The following is a 22,837-nucleotide window of genomic DNA, read 5'->3' as shown; positions in this document are numbered from 1 at the left end:
TCCATATACTCACACCAACCCTTGCAGAACAACCTGAAATGTTAGCTGTCATCTTCCTCATCACTGTCAGCGGACTGGCCATCTGGCAGTTCTGGGAAATGCCAGAGGGGCTGGTGCATTCAAGGATTGGTAGGCTGGTCGGCCCACTGCAGAAGCCTATCATCAGGCCCTCTAGCTGGTCCTGGCCAAGCACGGCAGCCGCTCCTCTCTCTTGCCCCTGCCCCTTTCCCAGCACATGGGCCTAGTGGTGCCCTGGCCGGAGCACAGTGGCCGCTCCGCACCCCCACCCCTTTCCCACCACATGAGCCCAGGGGCGCCCTGGCCAGTGTACTTTAAATGCTAAGGCCAATTTTTAGCCCCAGTCCATCATTGCCATCACCTTCCCCCTCATCACTAGTGGCCATTATTCTGGTACCTCCCAAGGACTACATCTCTTTTTCCTACTGCCCCTAGGCTGGGATAGAACTTTTATAATATGGTACACTGACACCACTATGTTTGATGCATATTCAGTAGGAGTATTTTCCCTTTTCCTTATTTGTATATCCTCACCGTACTAATACTGTAGTGTCCTTCTCCTATATGTTAGTATATTAATGATTTCAACGTATTATCCTATATGTCAATTTGTTACCATGGCTCTCTTGCGGTTAGGTATCTGTGGATGTAGTTCATGTATCTGTTACATACATCAATTTGTTGCCATGACACCCTTGTAGTTGGGTCATGTTTCTGTGGTCAGAAATTCCCCCTAAAAGCTCTATTTTCAGCTCCCTAATACTTGGGGTTTTCTATTGGGCCATTTATGTGTTCAAAGTTCACAAGCCTCAAGCCTTATGCTAACTTGCTGAAGCTAATGTCTTTACAGGATACAGGCCTGTAGGTTCCTTGCATTACTGCTGAATATAATGCAAAGCAGTGAATATAATAAAGGCAAGCTAGCCCTATGGGCCACACCTCACAACACAAATTCTCTAGTGGATAAACGACTTCAGAAGAATAGGTGGCCCGCTAGAAAAAGAGTTTAATAGTGTATGGCTAGTGCATCAGACTTCAAATCAATATAAAGGCTCTTTAAGGTGGCAGCAACAGAAAGAGGTGGGGTCAGAGGGTCTTGCCATGGTAGAATGTGGGGTGGCAGTGAGCAATTCAATTATCTCACCAAAGGGCTTTACCATCTAGTGGATTTGGAGTAGAACAGACCTATCTTTCTGGCCTGTAAAGAAAGAAGATAAGGGAGCAGGCCAAAAGAAAGCCAAAAGCAGAAGAGTCAAATGGAGGAAAGAAGTTAGCTTTCTCTTCCTTGAAGATGTTAGGAGGGTGACAGAGATCCATGAAGCTTCTCCAGAAAAGGAAACTCAAGACAGGAACTGCTTGGTGGCTCTGAGAACGGGAATCCTTGCAAGTTCCTTCTCCTTTGGTTTCACTCTGAATTTCCAGAATACCATCCAGTGCAATTTCAGAATGAAATGGAAATCCTAAAATCATCAGCTCATGTCACCAAAACATGTGTAAACCAAAACTGGTGGGGTTTGCCTAGCTCTAGTTGGCATGCAAAAGCAGCTACATCCATTTGATACATAGGACCAAATACATCATGACCTATACTGCACAGGTGATTTTCATTGTCAATTAAAAGACTTCCAATGGCTTCAATGGGTATTGTATGTAGTGCATAATAAATTATCCCTCCTCAGCTTCCTTTGACCTTTACATGAGCCCCTACCTGAAATAGTCAGCAACATACTTGCTACCCTACTTCCTATCTTCTGGCCAGCCGCTATTCTATGTCATCTCATGCACTTTGTCCAGTTGTGCAGTCGCTCTCTCAAGCACTGCACAAAAGGAAATTCTTTTCTGACTGAACCCTAATTTTCTTTCTTTACAGGCCAGAACCCTAATTTTCTGAAACACTTTTCTCTTGATCATCATCTTTTTATTTAGTGTTTTCTCACTTTCATTATATCCTACAGATTCAGTGTTTTGAGAGACTTCATTGGTTCTAACTTCAATGGGAAATGGACTTAAATTTCATAAAAACAGACTACATTTGAAAAGAATTGTCAGGAATACTTCAACAAGCTTCATTACATCTTTTCACTATCTGAACAAAGGGAAAGGCACAATATCCATTTCTGTGAAGAGCCTACAAAGCAGGACATAAAAAAGGTTAAAATGCAAATTACTGAAAGTCTGTACAATTTAATAGCAAAAAAGAAAATGTTACCTAAATTCTGAGCTAACCTGTAGTCACAGAAAGGGTGCATTGTTAGCTAGAAAATTGGAAGGGCCTCTTTCCTTCCTGTACCTATGGTTTCTTTTTACAGCCTTTGGTGAAATATATCATGTACTGAAACTGAAGATGCAGCTGACAAGCTCCATCTCACCTTGAGGTGAAATCCTGGCCCCTCTGAAATTAATGAGAGTTTTGCAATTGATTTCAGTGGAGCCAGAATTTCATCTTTGGTGTTTTTGAATCATAGCTGTTCTGCAACTCCTCGCAGTGCAGCATGTTGTGTTTAGTTATGAATTATGGCCTTCAAAAAAGATGTTGGGAAATTGGAGAGGGTTCAGAGAAGATCCCCGGGAATGATTTAAGGATTAGAAATCTTGCATTATGGTGATAGACTCAAGAAGCTCTGTATAGTTAGCTTAACAAAGAGATGTTTAAAGGGTTACTTGATTACAGTTTATAAGTACCTACATGAGGAGCAAATATTTAATAATAGGCTGCAATGAAAGGTATAACATGATCCAATAGCTGGAAGTTGAAGCTAGACAAATTCAGACCATAAATAAGGTGCATTTTTTTAATGGTGAGAGTAATTAACTATGGGAACAATTTACCTAGGTTTGTGGTGGATTCTTCATCACTGACAATTATTAAAATCAAGACTGAATTTTTTTCCAAACCACCTGCTCTGGGAATTAATCTGGCAAAATTCTATGGCCTATGTTATATAGGAGGTCAGAATAGATAATCACAATGGTCCTTTCTGGCCTTAGAATCTATGAATCTACAATTGGCCATGAGACTAGGCATTGGAGTTTGATGCTGCGAAAGTTCACAGTGACGCTGTTGACTTAAGAAGGGTCAGGGAATATTATGCAGGAATGCTAAAGTGATAAAAGAAAGAGATAATTAATTGGGATTCCCTGCATGACAATGTGAGAAGTTTCCCTCCCCCCCCCCCCCCAAAACAGGTTAAATTAAAATGGTCATTTCCTATAACGCTGGATACTTGGTGCGGCTGAGACGATGCTCCTACAATCAGGTTGCTCAGATAAGGATTTAACAAAGACCAAATGGCTATATGCTCCGTTCCAGCTCACTTAGTACAAAACATTTCCTTTCTCTGTTCTGCCATGCTAACATCTTTTTATTAAAATACAATGCACACAAATGAGAATTAATAATGTATAAATCTGTATAATGCAGAAGGACTGTAACAGAGCAATGATAAAGAACTAATATAAACTGAAAGATTATTGTGTTATAAATTCCACAGGTATAATGCTTTATGATGGATATTCTGCTTCCAAAAATAAATGAGTTAAATAGGAAAGCTTAATAAAATAACAACAAAGATGTCCTTTAGGCATTTTTTTACTTCTAAAACTGTGATTTGGAGTATTCTTTTTATTGAAAGTAACAAATGACGGTTACACGTATAGTATCTTTCTATGCCAGGTTGCTGTGCTGTGGCAGAGGGATAGGAGGATGAGTAAAGGGAGCTACTGAGACTCGGCAGCAAGGGAGGCAGGTTAGAGGAGAGAGCCGGCTCCAGGATGGTGTCCTGGCAGTTCCTACTGCTGTTCCTTGTGGCTGGTGCCCAGTAGGGTGTGGTTTTCTTCCACTCGGTTGCTGGAGCCCTGTGTGCCAATGCCTCATGCCAAGCCAACGCACCCACTGGCTGGCACGCATGCTCCTGACCCCTCCAGCTGTCTCTGCCTAGGACCCACAGTGGCTGGAAGGCGGGGAGAAGTTAGGGTTGCCAACCATCCAGGATTGTTCAGGAATCTACAGGAATTAAAGATTAATCTTTAATTAAAGATATGTCATGTGATAAAGCCACCAGGAAATATGTCCAATCCAAACTGGCAACCCCCGGAGAAAAAAACTGTTCCTACCAGCTCCCTGGCCGGTTGGCCAGAAAGCGTGTGCCATAGCAGGCACTCCAGCCCCTCTCCATGTCCTACTCTCATCTCTGCAAGATATTGTGGGTGAGGAAAACATGGGGGTAGGGGTTAAAACATACATCAGCCCCACCTAGTACTTCCATTGTGTGGGTGTTAGATCTCCACTGCCTCACCTCGTACTGCTGTTCCTGCTGGAACATATCATTGCCATGCTTAGAAAATAACACAATTTAAAATGCCATCCACACATTAGGAAGTGTGCCACTTTTTTTCCCTCTTATCCCCCAAGATGTTCTCCATGACTCCATGCCTTGCACTGTTCCAACAACCAATATTTGCTTTCATCTGCCAGAGCATTGTCCCTTTTCCCCCCTATTATCAGCAGTGCTGATGTAGCCTCCTTTTTCAGTGGGTGCACTATACTGACTTCTAGTGTAATAACAATATGAAACGCAACAAAAATTGCTACAAAGAGAATAATACAATAGGAGCACTGCGTGGATGTGTGCGCCTGGTGGAGTCTAGGCCCACCCTCAGCAAATGAATCCAGCTGTTCAGAGGGGGGAGAGGCCCCAGCCTCAACCTAGAGTTTTACCCCAGGGCTTGCTGCTTTGAGACCAGGATATGAATAACTATTGTCCATAGCCTCTCCCCGCTGCTACCTCTGGCAGATTTTGCCCTTCGAACCTCCCTAGCAGTACATATTTCCGACATCATCATGCAGTAACATGGCTGGGAACGGTGCTTCATGGCATGGGGCCTGGGCTATGGAGCCATGCATGGTGTCTCTTGAAAAAGAGTGAACGTAGCTATCCACAGGGTATTTTTGCATTATTGCAGGGGGGCAATTGAACATGTGTCCCCACTAATATATAGCTCCTGTAGCAACGAACATCATTAAATGTAGCAGTTACTTCACATGGCTTTAAATGATATATATATTTTTATAATCCATGGACATATATTTTGCTCCCAACTCTGACTGGTGTTTCTGGCTGAGTAGTGGCCACCTACCTTCCACAACAAATCATAAACTCCTAATCAGTGAGGGTGTCATGCTGTGCATGGTAAGTTGGCCCAGGAAAATAACACTGGGACACACGCTGAGCATGTCTCTCACAGCCTCTTAATGTAAGGCCAGTTCCTCAGCTGGTTAATCTTCAGTCAGGTGGGAAAGATTTTTAAAGGGACCACATGACATGAAGTATGGGCTCTTCCTGTATGACAGCTCCATTCAGGATAAAGATTAACCATTTACCTATAACGAAATGGCAGTTAGGGGGCGAAATTGAATTGAAAAAAAAAATTCTGAAATTGTCAGACTATCTTATTTTGACTTTTTCAAAAAAGACAAAGGTTCAATTTTTTGGGCTGAAACACCTTGTCTAGCAACTTAAATTAAATGATAATAAAAATAAAATAAATAAATGCATTAATTAATAAAAAGAAAAAAGCCAAAACCAAAATTAACTGGTCAGAAATAATCAAAATATACTATTTCAATTGACCTGATGTGATTTTTTTTTCAATTTTTTGGTTTGCAAAGACGTATGAGATTGCGACTTTTTATTCCTATTTGGGATGGGGGAAAAAGAAAGACAAAATCTTGAAACTTCTAACAGGATAGGAAAACTATTTCCTGCCCTGCTCTTTTATAAACCCCTAAAATTATGAGCCTATAATAGAAGTGCTGACAGAGCTTTTGCACTGGCCATCTTAATGCATGGCTATAAATAATGTCAAGTTTAAGATTTCCCCATTTGTAGTCTAGCCTGCTAACAATCTGATTGGAAAATATAAAACCTGAAGAGCAGAACAGATAGGAATTATGAAGATAGGGGAGAGTGAACAAGGGAATGGTGAAGCTGGTTCCTCATTATTCATAAATAGGTTTAATTCAAAGAGCTTTCATAATAACAAAAGCATGCACTTGACAGTGATATGTATGATTTCTACACTGCCGTATTCTGGGCAGGACACCAACTTCTGCTAAAATTATTCTTTAAGTGGAACTAGCTGGAAATGTGTAATGAAAGTGCAAACACTAACATTTGTGTGATTTTTTTTTTTTGTCTTTAAGGGTTCAAGTCTCGTTAAATGATAAAAGAATAAAATAAAATAATTTAAAACTAAAAATAACCAACTGTAAAGTTTCAGGGCGTCTACATGATAAATACAACCATGTCAAGGGAACCAGTTACAATATGTCCAAAGTTTTAGCCTGGTTCCAGAACAAGTTTAAGGTCCTATTTACATCACGTACTACAACTACTTGTAGTCTGATTTGGGTGTATTTATAGTGTGGACAGATCCTTATATTATCTTACTAATTCATAAAGGCTCTGCTGCAATTTCCTCCCCCTCCTTCAGCCCTTGTAGCTATTCCACAATAACATTTGCAACTGAGTTTTCATTATAAACTGTTTTTGTATTTTCTAGTTTGTTATGGTTTAGTTTATGGATGAGTGCAACCTTACCTTATGTTAAAGAAAATTTTTGGTGAATATAAATAAGGAGTAATGGAGTTAGGCTGATATAAAATTGGAGGAGAATCAGACCTCATAGAGTCAATTTTTTCCCTTTCATCAGTGCCCAACTTCCAATGGAAGCAGGACATATTTATCTGAGGTCAGCGTTTGGCTCATGGGTAGCAAGAGGCTGCAAGCTAAGTCTGCTACCGATTGCTTGTTTTATAAAGAGCTTGTTTTACAAAAAGCCTAAAAGAAATCTGCTTCCTACCGAATTCTGTGTCAAACAAGGCTCTGGAAACCTCTAGTTTGGGACTATGTTTCATGTTTAATAATCAGAGACACTGAACAAATGTCCAAGCTGCATCGTTGTGTTAACATTCTAAATAATAAGGGCCAGATTTTGATGTCAGTTGCACTGAGGTAAATCTAACGTAACTCTGCTGCTGTCAATGGAGTTACTCCAGTTTCATACTGGCATAACTGAAAACAGAATTTGGCTCTATATTATTTGAAAGTAATCTTGTATCAGTGTTGCTGACTACAACTACATGTGATAATTAAGGCAAATAAAAATGTAATTCATTATTAGTCAGTTAACACTGATATAAGCATAACTGTTAATTTAGGAACAGAATGGATCTGAGTTTTAGTTGCTTTTTATTTTTTAGCCTAATTACATTTCTTTAATGCACTCAGAAATTACGGGGATGACTAATAACACCATGGTGATAACGCAACCACTAAGAAAAATTGAAGTTTGATATGAAAGGCAAAAATTGATCAAATACAGAGCTTAGTGATTTCATGGGCTTTGCATTTGAAAAATGATAACAAAATATTACAGATATGAACAGTGCAGGTTCATTTCACTTAGCATAAATAACATCTTTTGGTACAGTACATGAAGGAAAGTTGTAATAATTTTCCAGGGCTCCTTGATGTGAAGTACTTTGTTAGTGTAGTTATTTTACAAGTAGCTCTTGAAGAGGCATTACATCATGTTACTGAAGAAAGCAAAGAAGCCCACATTCCTAATTTAGATAAAATGATCTATACCTATTGATTTTTTTAGCTCCACTAGACTATTTTTAGTTGTTACTGTTAGGTAAAATGCTCTTAGTCTACAATGCATAATCTCCGCTACCAAGATCTGAGTAGAGTACATTATCCTAATGGTAACAGTCCTAAATTTATTAGACCATTAATTCTTACTCAGTTGGATGCTTAGGGCCCAATGCTGCCAATCTGCATAAATCTGTGGGAAGATGGCTTCCAGGATCACGCTCTTATTTTGGACTTCACTGTTCTAAGGTCTAGACAACCCATATTGGTTTGGCAGCCAAATTGTTAACACAGAGACTGCCTGCCTGCTCACCCAGAGCTGATTGGCAGTCCCACAGCAGCTGTGAGGATGAAAAAGCTGTAAGGTAGGAGGGTGGGGTGGCTGCCAGAGAGGCAGGTAGACTGGATAGAAATTGCCAGAGAAGACAATATTCTAGAGAGAGAGAAACAGAACGAGAAACCCTTAGAGGTAGGAAGCAGCTCAGGGAACAACAAGGGATTTGAGAAGGATTAACTCTGACTACTCTGTACAGGGGCCCTATTCTGGAACCCGATGGAGTGGGCAGGCCTGGATTTCTCTACTTCCTCCCTAGACTAAGAAGGGAGAGGGTTAATGGTGAACTGCTATGAATGTTATACAGAGACTAAAGGGGAGTCTCCAAGACCACTGGATTTTGAATTCCTTATTTTTGGACTCTTCTGTTAACCATGGAAAGTGATAGAGTTAGAAGTGACTTAGCCAGAGCGCTAGGCCCATAAGACGACAGACGGTCTTGACACGGGAAAGGATGTTGAACTGAAAGGACACCTTGCAGCACTGCATCTGGCTACTGGAAGACTCTCTAGAAGTGAAGGGATGCGCCTATGTGTGGTACCAGAAGTGGGATTGGGCATATAACTGCAATTCAGGCCCACCACTCCTCACAAAATTTTAAGATGAATAAGGCCCTCCAATTGTTAGCATAGCAATATGCTGCAGGCCTAGAACAACAGACAGCTATGTTAGAGCAACAACAATTCAAGCTGATGCTATACCTGTTGTAGGCCCAGCAGTGGCAGAATAAGCTGCAAAAAGTTGCCCAGCAACATCAACAAGAAGCCCAAACTCTGGCACAACATTAAAGTCAACAAATGCCAGAGATGACAGCTGCACAGGAACAGCAGCTGGACAACTTAGTTTGGGCATTGACTGGAACAGCTTCACCTTCAATGGTCAGAGTTAAGATAGCATAGGGTCCCCTAACCAATCTAAAATGGAGCCTGATGATGACACAGAAGACTTTTTGGCGATCCTTGAACACCTTGCTATTTATGCCCATTTATGCCCTGAGATGTGGGCCATCCACCAGGCACCTGTCTTGACAGAACATGCCCAGGCAGCTTATATAACATTAGATCATTAATCTGTCCTCAGTTATCCAATACTGAAGGTGGCCATATTCAACCATTTGGAAATCAGTGAAGAGACTTAACTGTGGCCGGTTCAGGGAACAGAAATTTAGCCCATCCGTAAACTCCAGTGTACTAGCACAGAAACATAAAGACCTCAGATAGAAGTGGATGATGTCAGAAGTCAAGATAGGCAGGCAGATGAATGAGTTAACAGTTATGGAACAATTCCTCTGGGTCCTTCCAGCTGCTGTATGAAAGTGACTACAGAGACACTGACTGGAGACTTTGCATGAGGCTTGCTGAAAAGTATTTCAAGGCTGATGCCGTGCAAGGTTGGTCCAGGAAAAACCAAGTCTAGCTCTCCAACCCCAATGACAGGGCCCCATATGAGGGTTGGTGTAAGAGTGCTCTAACACAGCCCTTCTGCTTCAGCCATCCTGTACCTCACAAATGACTCAAAGACCCTCTGGTTTGGCAGTCACTAATGCAGTTTATTTAGAGTGCATTTGTGTATCCACTACCTTTATAAAGTGCTTGGCTAGGACTAGCCACCTCTGGGGCTTCTCTGCTCCCTGTGAGACAGGCAAGGCCAGGCCGGGCCTCTCCCCTGCCCCCCCACTCTTCTGGCTGGCATATAAGCCCTACTTAGTCAGCCTGGCAGCTGCCTCCTATCTGCTAATCAGGTACAAGCAACCTCTCAGCCCAGTTAGGTGGATAGTTGTCCCCCATTCCCTAATCAGTTACAGGTCCTCCTAATGCGCTCTAATGCACCTTAGTTAGCTGGGGCTGGTGTGACAGGGTGCTGTCTAGGGAGATACCACCCAGCACTGTCATAGTTGGCAACACCAAAGCCAGGAGATAGGGTCTCTCTTCACCTGGGTTGACTGGATCTCATGACAAAAGCTATCCATAACCTACTCTCCTCACAGTCTCCAATGTCAGAACCCTGGAGGCATCATTAGGCTGATGCTTTGAATGCTCTGGCACCTCAAACTTCACCAGAAGCAGTGATCTGTTTCCAATATGGGCAAGAATGACATATCAGGAAAGATTATCCAACCATGGAATGCAATTATAAAACAGAGTTAACCTTTTCCAGTCTTAAGTGACCACCTGCCAGTTTGAAGTTAACAACGCTGGTACAGGTTAATGGGCAGGAATTACAAGTGTTGGTAGATTTGGATGGTATACAAACCCTAAGAAGGGAAAGTCTGCTGAAGGAGGCCAGAGGTCATGATACCTCTAATTTGTCTTCATCGTGATGTGAACGCCTACTCCTGCACTGTGGTCTACTTAATCACTGGTGAAGAAACAAACCACACCACAGTAGGCACAACTCAAAAGTCATCATACCCAGTCCTTCTGGGGTATGATTAGCCTCACTTCAAGATGCTGCTACGGTCTTTGTTGAGTGAGACAGCAGAGGTAGCCAAGGAAATGGAACAGATGTTAAGCAACCTGTTTCCTGTTGACGATGAGGATGCCTTCCTTCTCCAGACAAAGACCCAACACACTAAGTGGGAGAGGCATGCCACTGGACATGAGGGGGTGAGATATGCCCAAGATGAATCTAGACTGTTGTGTGAGTGAGTTAGGCAAGTCCATGATGACTGACATCCCCATAGTCCCACCTCCCAAACAGGATCTGTTGGGATCCTATAATTTATATCTTGAGCAACAAAGAAAGAACTTAAGAGAGGTTATGAAGAAGGGATATCTCTCACAGAACAAAAGTGCTAAGACCGGAATTGTCTACATAGCTACCATGCTTCCAATTATGAGGAAACCTCCTATACTGCATAGCCCACTGGGATCTGGGAGGTGAACAGTAAGGCCATCTCCTCATGTCTGAGTATTTAGGAGGGAATTATTGAAGCTATACCATGAAATACCAATGGTTGGACAACTGGGTTGTGAAAAAATGCCCACCCGTCTATTGCCTTGTTTCTTTTGGCTGGGAATCCAAAGGGTGAGGGATATTGCACATCCTATCCTGACTGCCAATTAATGGCAACCACTCAATCAGCTGCAACCACCCTATTAGTGCCTATTTCAGTGTTGGAAGTACCACTTGAATGGGTAAGAATAGACATGGTAGGTTCAATAGAAAAATTTCTGCTGGATATTAATACATTCTGGCCCTGATTGACTAAGCCACTCATTATCCAGAGGTCATTCCCCTTCAAACCACCATGGCCCAGGTAAAAGCATCAGAATTATTAAAGATATTTGCAAGGGTAAGATTACTTAAGGAAATTCTAACTGATCAGGTTACTAATTTTATCTCCAGATTGATGAAGGAAGTATGAAATTTTACTGCAAATTACAAACTTAGGCACCTCTTTGTATCACCCACAGACCAATGGCCTAGTCGAGATATTCAGTCAGATCCTAAAGGGAATGATCAAGCGCTTCATTAAGACTGATCTCTGCCATTAGGAGCTGATTCTCCCCCCCCCCCCCCACACCCATTTGAGCTGAGAAGCCCTGCAGGCCTTGACAGGTTTCTCCCCCTTCAAGCTCCTCTACACTGGCCAGATGAGGGGTGCACTCAGTTTAGTCAAGGAAAGCGTCTGAAAGCTTTACATGACTTCACACAGGAGAATCTACAAAGAGCCCAGGCAATCCAAGAACAGACCTACAACAAAAGGGCCATACTAAGACAATTTGAGCCTGATGACCAGGTCTTAGTGCTGTTATCCACCTCAGAATCTAAATTACTGGCAAAGGGGCAAGGCCTGTATGAGATTACCCAGAGGGTCAGCCAGATTGGAAGAAGGAAAACACAAATCTATCATGTCAATCTGTAAAAATGCTGGACAGTAAGAGAAGGGTTCCTCAAAGCCCCATGCTCCTATGAACTGGAACTAGGACTGTAAATACTGACGCCTGTTACGGGCTCAGAGAACCAACTGGGGAAACACTTGCCCCTCCCCCACCCCCAGCAAGAAAGACAGGCCAAGCTGCTTGTAACCAAGTTCAAGGCAGTCTTCTCAGAGAGGTCAGGACAAACAGATCTGATTTACACCACATCAAGACTGAGCCAGGGAAGGTGGTATGGTCCTAGTCATAGAACGACTGGAGAAGATGCAAAAGCTGGGAATCATCATGGAATCTCAGAGCTCTTGGCATAGTCCAAAGTTCTGGCCCCAATTCTGAACATTTGGACAGGGTCTGCACAGACTTCTGAAACATAAATGATATCTAAATTAAATGCCTAACCTATGCCTCACATAGGTGACCTCCTCAAGCACCTGGGGTAAGTTCAGTATATAACAACATTAGCTCCGACCAAAGGATTTTGACAAATCCCTCTGAAGAGAGCTCTTGGGAGAAGACTGCCTTCTCTACATTTTGGGGACTCTTGTATTTAGAGCCATGGCCTTCAGCCTACATGGTGCAGCAGCCACTTTCCAACACTTGATGGATAAAATCCTATGACCACATATCAATTACACAGCCACCTATGTAGATGATGTAGTAATCTTCAGCCAAGACTGGAATTTGCAGTTAGAGAAAGTGACGCCTGTTCTATACTCCATAAAGGCCACTAAGCTGACATCAAACACAGCCAAATGTGCTATCAACAAGAAGGAGACATGATACCTAGGGTGCCTCCTGGGAGATAGGGTGATCAAACCCTTAATTGCTAAGGTACAAGCCTTGAAAGTCTGTGCCAGCCCCATCATCAAAAAAAAGGTATGGTCCTTTTCAGACCTATCCATCTATACTAGAAAACTAGTACCAATATTTGCCATGTTAGCCGCACCCTTCACTGAACTAACGAAGGCATCAGCCCCTGGAAAGAACAATGGACCACTGAATGACAGGAGGCACTCCAAAAAGTTAAACAGATTAAATTAAGCCCTTTATACTCAAGATTGTTGTCCTGGATGTTGCCTTAGGGATTGTGCTGTCACAAGAATATGACAAGGAGGCGCATCTGGCATTATACATAAGTCACAAGTTGCTTCCTTGTGAAAGAGCTTACTTGCTAATCAAGAAGAAGTGTTTTGCAGTAAAGTGGACCACTGAAACACTGCAGTATTATCTACTGGGCAATCACTTTCAATGGTAACAGACCATGCTCCAGGTTCATCTGACCTGGATGAACCATTTGAAGGGTAGGAATGCAAGTTATGTGGTGGCATCTTAGCCTGCAGCCTTATTCCTTTGTGGTAGAATATCACTCCAGCTGTCAGAATAAGAATGCAGATTTCTTCTTCCAGGAAGCAGAGAGCAATGCTTCAGGGAATGCTCCAGCTTGTGTCTAGGAGGGACAAGTCTGTCATTGAATCTATACAGCCCCGGAACCAAAGGATTAACACACAAACTGCCTGCCTGCTCAGACAGCGCTGATTGGCAGTCCCACAGCAGATGTGAGGATAAAAAGCTGTAAGGAAGGAGATTGGGGTGTTTGACAGAGAGTCAGGAGGACTGTGGAGAGAAGCTCCCTCCAAGAAACTGTTGAGAAACTGCTAGAGAAGCCGGTACTCTAAAAAGAGAGAAACAGAACAAGAGGCTAGAGAGCTCACAGAAATAGGAAACAGCTCAGGAAAGAACAAGGGACTTGAGAAGGGTTAACTCTGGCTGCTCTGAACAAGGGTCCTGAGCTGGAACCCAGTGGTGTGGGCAGGCCTGGGTTCCCCTATCTCTTCTGCAGACCAAGAAGGGAGAGGGAAAAGTGATGAGGACTACAAGTATTAGACTGAGGCTGGAGGATAGACTCCAAGACTGCTTGACTTTGAGATTCTTATTTTTGGACTTTTCGGTTAATCACAAAAGGGGCTAGAGTGAGCAGCGACTTAGCCAGAGAGCTAGGACGCATAAGACGACAGACTGTCTTGACGCCAGAAGGGCTAGAGGGGGGATTAGACTGAAAGGACCCTGCAGCCTGTGCCTGGTCACAGGGATGCACTCTAGCAGTGAGTTTATGCACCTACACTCACTTCAGAGAAAATATTGAGAAGGGCCTTAGAGAAACTATTCTAGTTTATTCATTTTTATGAGCCACGGTGTCATTAGAGTTATGGGGTGTTTTATATGTGATGGAATACAGTTAATCATCTGCAACCTACTGTCTTTAATTAAAATACAATCACAAAAATTAAACTTTTGAGTTCAATTAGCATCCTTTACAGATGAACCAGTGTGGGAAATCAATCAATGAAAGTCTCTTTGTATTACTAGTTATCAATAATACTTTCTGTGCCATTAATATGTAAAGTACAATGTTTTCAATGACCATTTATTATTCTTATAAAAAAATGACAAAAATTCAGATAACATTCATAAGGCGCATGCTTCAGGAGCATGCCATAAATAAAAATTTAGGTAATTAGGTTTGAACTTCAAATTAAACATGGTAGAGTTGTTTGGGTTTTATTGATAATTATCGCTATGAATCAAGTGTATGCTAATGGAAGATATTTATCATTTTGTGAAAGGTTAGCAGCATGCTGGGGAGATTGTTCTGAACTTGCATCTAGAAAACACATTAATCAGCAATGGTCATCTATAAATTGTTAAGTACATTTCAGTAATGCTTCATCATCATATGGCCCCAACCCTATAATGAGCTCTGAGTGAGTAGACACTGGTGCTCTTGCATTGACTTCAGGGGTCTGCCCACAAAGCAAATCATTGCAGGATCACAGCCTTACATATTTAAAAGGGGTATTTTATTTCTGCTAACATGCTTTATCTGTGCAGTGGGATTTAGCTGATGTACAATCTCCCAGCAAGTTTCTGAAACAGTGCTTTGCATGCTTTTCATTCTCACGTGGTCTACAGAGCTGTTTCTCTCACAGTGGTGAAACTACTGTCAGTATTTGAACAGTGATGCTTACTGCTAGCTGCAGCCCAGTTCCTAGGGAGAGGAAAAACAGCACTGGGGAGGTAACAAAGCAGCTGCACCAGATTTATTAAAATAAGTTTATTTTAATAAAATAAAAAAAAATATTTTTTGTGCTTCATCATATATAAGCATAGTGAATGCTTTTTTTTCTTTGAACTTCCTTTTTTTTGTGTGCTAATTTTTCACAGAAATTTACGTCTCTGCTACCTTGTTTTTCATGTGATATTGTATGGGCAAATGTCGTATTAGATCCTGATCCTACACCTTGTTGCATGTGAATGATATGGATTAACCCATGAGCCAGCCTGGAGCCCCATTGCCTTCCAGCGGGCTTTGTGAAGGCAGTGTGAATTAGTAAATAGAAGACTGGACTGGAAATCTGAATTTTATGCCTGGCTCTGCCATAGGCCTGCTGGGTGGCCTTGGGCAAGTCACTTCATCTCTATGTGACTCAGTTTCCCTGTCTGACAAACGTAGATATTGATATTTATCTCCTTTGTAAAGCTGATGAAAAGTGCTATATAAGAGCTACGTCCAGATTTATTATTATTATTTATGCAGGGGCAGGGATTTACCCTAAAATCTAGATTAACAAAGGGATTTAGGTGCCAAATTGCCACTTTTAGTGCATAAATCCTAGAATCAGCACCACTGGTATTCACAAAACTCCTACTCAGCTGCTGTCAAACCCTGTAGGTGCCTAAACTCACTCGTGCTCAAGTTTTTTACATAAAAGTTCTCTAAGTGCCTATGGGTCTGTCTATGCTGCAATTAAAAACCTGCAGTTGGCCCCTGCCAGCTGATTCCAGCTCACAGGGCTCTGGCTAAAGGGCTGTTTAATTGTAGTATGGAGGTTTGGCTTGGGCTACAGGACCCTGTGAAGTGGGAGGGGCCCAAGCCCAAATGTCCACACTGCAATTAAACAGCTCCTTAACCTGAGCCCCACCAGCCTGAGTCAGCTGGCACGGGCCAGCCCTGGCTGTCTAATGGCAGCATAGACTTACTCTGTGTTTCTGCCTCTGGACATATGCATTGCTACCTCACTCTAGGGGTCTGGATGCCTATCTTCCCCTAAGCCCCACCGCAATGCATGAACATGGGAAAGACAGGTGTTGACCCACCTAACTCACCCGTGGAGTCTAATAAGGTAGATATGTTCTTAGCATTCCTAACTTCAGCTTGGGTAGGGTGTGGAAGGGGGCTCTCCATGAGAAAATTTAGCTTAGGGGCCACTATAGTCACCGGGGACGTAGGAATCCCCAGTTCAAGTTCCCCCTTGGATGTGTCTTTGGAGTAGTGGGACTGGATTCTGGGTCTTCCACACCCCAGGTGAGTGCGCTAACCACCAGGCTACAGAGCTACTTGTGCATGGGCTTCCCCCCATCTCTCTGGTCCAATGACTCTTTATTTACCCAAAATGGAACAGCTTCAACAGGACAAACTAAGAGCACCCTATGTCAAAATAGCCATAGCCCAGTGGTTAGAGCATTCACCTGAGACATAGCAGAGCTCTGTTCGAATGCCTTCTTCCCCCTCCCTCAGACAGATGGGGAACTTGAAGAGGAGGTATTCCACTCCTCAGGTGAGTATCCCCCTAAGCTACAGGTCATGAGGGAGGTCCACCTCCTCCCGCTGCTGCTGCTTGTCAGAGCCACCTAACTCAGCAAGAGGGTTTACAGCTGAGAATCTCAAGAAATAGGTGACAAACTCCCTCAGAGTAGCAGGGCTTATGACACATCTCTCTCTTTGGCATCTCCCAGGGCCATCTTAGGTAGGGTTCTGCCTAGCAGGCTGGCTTTTGTGAACCCCATTCTTGAACATTTATCTTCCTCCATTTATTGTAAAAGAAGCCTGAGCACCTAACTCAGGCTTTGTGAACCCCAGTGATGTTTTAGCACCTAAACGTTGGGCATTGAAATGCTCACCTAAATTCCTTTGTAAAGCTAGCCCTGGTATATTAAGATACTGTCCCACTACCCCTTTTTTCTTTTTCATGTATCCAAGCCCTATGGCTGTACCAAGCAAGGTATAAGATCGGAGTTGGAAGGGAAGTAATTTACAAGAGGACCTTTCTTCAGAAGTCATCTACAATTAAAATAAAATAAAATGGGGTTTCTCTGAGTTGAAGTGTAAACAAATCTTCAGTACTGTCTGGAACTTTCTTTTCATTTTCTCTTCTGGTTGCCTGACAGATATGAAATCCAGAGCTCTTTGTTTACAGGATCTTGTGCGAATCTTTATTTTGAAAAAATGGGCCCGTGTCAAAAAGATTTAGATCCAGATTTGATTTTCTGCTCTGTCCTCTCCAAAACCACCAATATTTAGGAATGTGCAGATCCAGATTACTCATTAGAGCCACATCTGTCTTTTGGTTTTGAGTTGCTTGAATATGCAACCTTGATATTTCACTTTGAGTTTGAAAAAATCTAAACTAAGGTCAGCATTTTATACAAATTCTAACACTTTATGTTACTTCCTTAATGAAGCATTCATTGTTGGGAAGAGTTTGGATTATGAGGTTCATTCAGTTGAAAAGCTCAGCAGAAACAGCTCCTTTATGAGGAGTCACTTGCTGGAGCCTGGCAACTATTGTGATTGCAGGATTACCATCCAGTAGGAAAAGATTACCCTGCTTGCCCATCTAGGGCTGGGCCTTTAAATTAGGCAGATGGAGACAGCTGTGGGCCTAAACGAGCTATTTTCCAACTGACAACAGCTTGCCTCAGCTTTCTGTCTCTCAGCTGGTAAGTATTCTTATCTTCTGTTACATTTCTCACTAGTTTTCCCTTGGTTGTTTGTAAGGCTTATTTGTTTATTTAACATGAGTCAAATCTTAGCAAGAGGGGATGTTACCAGTTGTTTTGCTGTTTCTACTTTTGGTGTCATTTCAGGTAATGTTCAAAGATGTTGGTAAAGAATAAATATATACCTATAATGTATATTATCCCCAAATCACCAGATGGCCATTTTTGGATGATTGCAATCAATGCATGAGATAGTGTGTGAGGGATAGTATTCACAACAGGACTTTTGCATACTATCCAAGTTATAGTATTATTGACTTCTATATTTGACTGCTGTAGTGATTATGAGCTGACACATTCTTTGTCAAATTCATTCTTTATCACCAGTTCTGTTTCTGCACCATCCCTTTCTTTGTAGTTCTTCCCTGCCCCCCCCCCCCCCTTTTTTTTAAAATTATTCATGTCATGGAGGATTAGGTTTGTGTGTTTGGTTTGCTAAAGAAGTTATTTTCATAGAGCTTGTTAGTTAGTCCCTTATGCAGAAAAGGTGAGTTTCCCATCTTGCCATTTTAAATGATGTTATCAGGTTAAATCAAAACACAGTTTTGAAAAACACCTAGGCTGTGTATCAATGAATTTTGCTTCTGCTAATACAGTTGGGACCACTAATCCTGTATGAATGACATTATTTTGGTACAAAGGCTTTATTGTAGTAATGACATTTTATGACATTACAGAGTTTTGAATTGAATTAACTAGTATGTTATGATTTATGAATGTTACTAGTGGAAGATATTATTTTTAACATATTTAGGTGGATTCTTGTTATCTTAATCCTTAGGGAATGTGCATACATTTTTTGATACAGCATCTTTTCCTCACCTATTTAATGCTTTATGTTTCTCAAGGTGCATTAATTAATTTTCTTCTGTATTCCTCTCCATGATGCAGACTAATGCATTTTTATGGTATTTAATATAAAAGCCTTGTCTTATCGCAACTTTGTAGGGTATTGTAATAGTAACTTTGACAAATGAATGCCTAAAGATTATTTTCCTCCTTGTTTCCCATTCACTATCTCCATGCTAAAACTGATAGGTCTTATGAAGATGCCATTACAATAGCAATCCAGCAGCCAGAATTTTCATTATTTTCAAATTGCTAATAAGAGACAGATACTGTTATGGAACTTGCGTTTGTTGTTCTAATTCAACAGCCCTATTTCATAAGTGACTTTCTGAAGTATGAGATGAGTGAAGTTTATGTCTTAGTTTTGGGTGGTTGGGTACTAAATATGTGATACTCATAGTGGGATGTAAGTTATCTGTTTTGATCTGTCGAAGAAACAAAGAACTCAGGATGTATGCATAATTTCCACTTTCTTCTTCCATTATTAGGAGCACTATTTCTGTATTTATCTGATGCAACCTGATATGTGCACTGGGCTGCACCAGCCTATTTTGCAAATCCAGACACAATTCATCCTGACACAACATAATGCGCACATTACCTTAAATCAAAATGCTGAAGAATGACTTATTTTTAAAGAGCTCATATTTGCTGTTGTGTAAAGCAGGAAAATAGCAAGCTGCTCACAGGGTTGGAGGGTTTATTTGAATTATGAGCAAATTTAATGTAGATCTTCTAGGTCCAGTCAGGTCTATGGGTTTTCTGAGACCCTGCATTCATAGTACCCTAAAGATCAATGGTTAATGTTGAGATGATGCATAACTCGCAAGGGATCGAGTCCTGAGCATCTACTGATGTCAATGGGAACTGTGTGTGATCAGTAAGCATCAGGATGCCCCTAATACAATTATATCTGGTATGTATGGGTAGAGAACAAAATCTCTGAATGCATAGTTGCTCCCATAATTTGTTTTTTAAAGAAGGAGGTGGACTGTGAGAGTGGAAAAAATTTCTGAAAACTAAGAGTTGTGCCCAACCAGAGCCATAGAGACCAGCACTATGGATAGCACACAAGCAAGTGTATCAAGGACTGCACAACAAATTGTGCTCTGGGGCATATCCTTGCACTTACAAGATTTTCAAAAAACACAGCAACAAAAGAGCACTGGCACAGTAGTAGGCAATAAGGAACAAGTTCAGGAACAGCAGAGGCAAGTCAGAAGAGTCAGTTTTAGAGATGAACTAACTCAGATTTATTCTATATAGGCACTGAAAAAGACAGCAGTTTGAGGGCCTATTGTTATCTATATAGTTCTCAGCAAACAAGAGCTGCAGTTAGCAAAGACAGAAAAGATTGCATGTTAACTCTAATCTTTCATCAGTCACCCAAGCTTCTAGGTGGCTGACAAAACTTCTGGATAAAGATGGCTGCCCTCCATCTCCATTGTAGAAAAACCTTGCATGCTGGGCCAGTAGCAATGAGGAATCAGTGTTCTCCTGAACAATTCCAAATTGAAAAAGTTCAGAAATAGCTTCTTGGAAACCTCACACTAATTCTCTTAAAGCAGAGAACAGTTTGTTGGCATATATTGTAACAGTTCTTCTGTAACAAGAGCTGCCTATGGGAAGCCATGACTTCTTTGAAACCCATACAGCAGTGTAGATAGAATATAAAATCAAACATCATATTCTTTATTGTTTCCTTCTTTTAAAGAACACATCCATCTTCATTGAAAAGAAGGCTGGCAGTAATATATATTTTTAAAGTACTATTTAGTATTCTAAATTGTTGAAAATATAGATTGTCCTCTACAAGGGGTATATCCTCCTATGGGATTGTCTTGCCTCATCTCTGTGATGAGTGGGAAAAGAAGATCCTTTAGAAATAGTGGGATTACTTTGTTAGTCTGACACTTTTTAGGCATTTATGATGGAATGCAGAGCTCAAAGAACAGAGAACTAACTTGAGGTAAACAAAACACAAACATATGCCTTAAAATAATCACTTTGGAACATACCAGCAGGTGGGCACTAGGAAGCAGGCTATGATAGTTTAGCTCAGGCATGTGACAGATGTAATTGAGAGCCTTATTTCCTAATAAATGATTGCTTCATGCAACTATTCCAGCAACTCCAACCATAGCACTATGAATTTCTGGCAGCACATTTATTTAAGGTGACTTATTTTGTGTTAAGTGATGTCTGGCAAACAGACAGGGAAATAACCAGTGCTGTGATAGATATAGAACATCACTATAACTATACTCTGTTACATTGAAAGGGCAAGTTACTCTTACAGCCCTTTATACAATGTAGGTCTCTGAACAAGTCCCTTTCCCAAGGGACAAGTTGTGCTGAGAAATCTCAGTAATGGACACGGTATAAAAGCAGATACACAAAGCCAGATGCCTATCTGTTTGTCTAAGAAATAACTCCATGTGTTACTGATAACATCAGAATTCAGCAGCATGGGTTTTTGAGAGAGGAGATGTATGTAGAGAGGGGGTTTACCTAAGTATTTGAGATCAGTTGCCAATCAATGCATCATAAAATTTAGTATTACAGAGGAGCATCCAGAAAATAAAAATCAACTTGATCACGGTATTCATAGTAGTGGACAAACTGTATGTTACTATGATTAACTAATACACCCATGTTGTTATTAAATAACAGGATTTTCAAATGAGAGCCTTAGTGGACATGCGTGTTTTGAGACTTTATAGTTTAGAATGATTCATGTCAGGTAAATCTGTGGGTGAAGCAGTGAAGAAAATGTCATTGAAATTAGGGAAGTTTGTAGCAACATTTGAGCTGGTTGTCCCCAATTAATGAGATGTTCCCCAGCTACCTCACAATGAGATATCTGAATCTTTTGTATTAATAAATGCTCTTGAAAGAACCCTTATTTAATGACAAAGTTACCTGGAGAGCTATCGTGGAAAGTAACAAGATGGATGGGCTTTGTGGATGTTCAGGGCATTTATAAAGACCTTCAAAAGTAACAGCTAGAATTGCTAAAAGCGTTATTTTAAATTAATGCTGGACTTTGAAAACCAACTATTGCCCCCCAAGATAATTAAAGGAGTTAGAAAATCAATCAAGAAATAAACAAACTGAAACTATCTGAGGGAGAAACCCCCAAAATAAAAGAATTCCTTAAATTCTGCTACCAGAGTATCAACATCCTAATCCTGTTAAGGGCTGAACTTTTTTCCCACCACACTCTATGCAAGTTTTGCCATTGACATAAATTGGAGTTAGCTCAGGCCCTTAGAATTAAAAAAAGATGTTGAAGTGCAAAACGTGTATTTGGTACCTGAACTAAATGGGTAGTAGAGTGTTGAAAGCAAGGAATGTTGCTCAGTAGGTGTTTGTACAGGAAGCACACTGAGGCTATGTCTTCACTGACGGCGGCAAATTTGACGTTGACTTCTCTGGATTGACTGAGCGGTCAGTGAAGACCCACTCAGTCGATCCAGAAATTGACATAGTAAGACCACCTTCTCAAGTGGTGTAGCAATGCAGTGAAGATGGCATGCAGAACAGAAGTAGAGAAGTTGAAGGGAGTAACTCAAGTTTTTTGTGTAGCTTGCGTAACTCCGATCGACTGCCGCTGAATCTCCAAGGTAAGTGAAGACAAGCCCTGAGGCCCCATCTATGGTTATGGCTTCAAGGTGCTACTCATACAAATAAAAACGAATGACTAGTATCCAGAAAAAACTGCATACAACAATTAAAGAAATGCAAAAGAGAAGTGAAACCTGATAGCTGTTTCATGACTTTTTTGAGGAGATTGACAGTATTATTCTATGGACATATATACTAGAACAAACATTCCTGAGTCATTTAACTTCCAGTTGAATCAACTATACTTGTTTTTACAAACTTGATTCTCTGGACAAGCCCACTGACTACCTATGTGTTAACTGGTTTCCTTTGTGCTTCCCATATGGTCCCAGTTGTCTTTGTTTTAACCCTTAATTCTTACAAAGGGAAGAAACATAACCTGTATTCAAAATACTGTGTGTGTCTCAGAATCTGAACAGGAAGGAAATATACAGGCACAGAAACTTTTGAGAAGATGAACAGAATGTTATAGCACTCAGATTGGGTGGTCATTTAGATTAATGTCTCCTGGTGCCTCCACAACATCTCAGGCAAGGCTCCTCCCAACCTTGATTTGCCTTGTGACTCCTTGGGATTGGTCTTCTCAGATACATCATCTAATAAGAGAAAAGTCTTCCAGTTGAATTGAGATGCCT

The 22,837-nt window shown here is 41.3% G+C and overlaps 1 long non-coding RNA gene across 5 annotated transcripts in view; it reads left to right on the top strand.

The window, feature by feature from the left end:
* Positions 1–17,610: 17,610 nt before the first annotated feature.
* Positions 17,611–22,837, top strand: part of LOC137145603 (uncharacterized) — a 322,274-nt gene continuing 317,047 nt past the window's right edge. For 2 of the 5 annotated variants that reach the window (XR_010917689.1, XR_010917685.1), the window contains exon 1: positions 17,616–17,666. This is a non-coding gene — a long non-coding RNA (uncharacterized lncRNA). Of the gene's footprint in view, positions 17,667–17,723; positions 17,814–22,837 lie in introns of those variants that run through there. The other 3 variants (XR_010917687.1, XR_010917686.1, XR_010917688.1) reach the window with 3 other exon arrangements.

This window comes from Emydura macquarii, unplaced genomic scaffold (genome assembly GCF_026122565.2).
Source record: "Emydura macquarii macquarii isolate MOO-44397 ecotype Brisbane River unplaced genomic scaffold, CSIRO-AGI_Emac_v2 contig_3603, whole genome shotgun sequence".
Lineage (NCBI taxonomy): Eukaryota > Metazoa > Chordata > Testudines > Chelidae > Emydura > Emydura macquarii.
The sequence above is the reverse complement of the archived record's forward strand: the minus strand, read 5'-3'. Positions and strand labels throughout refer to the sequence as shown.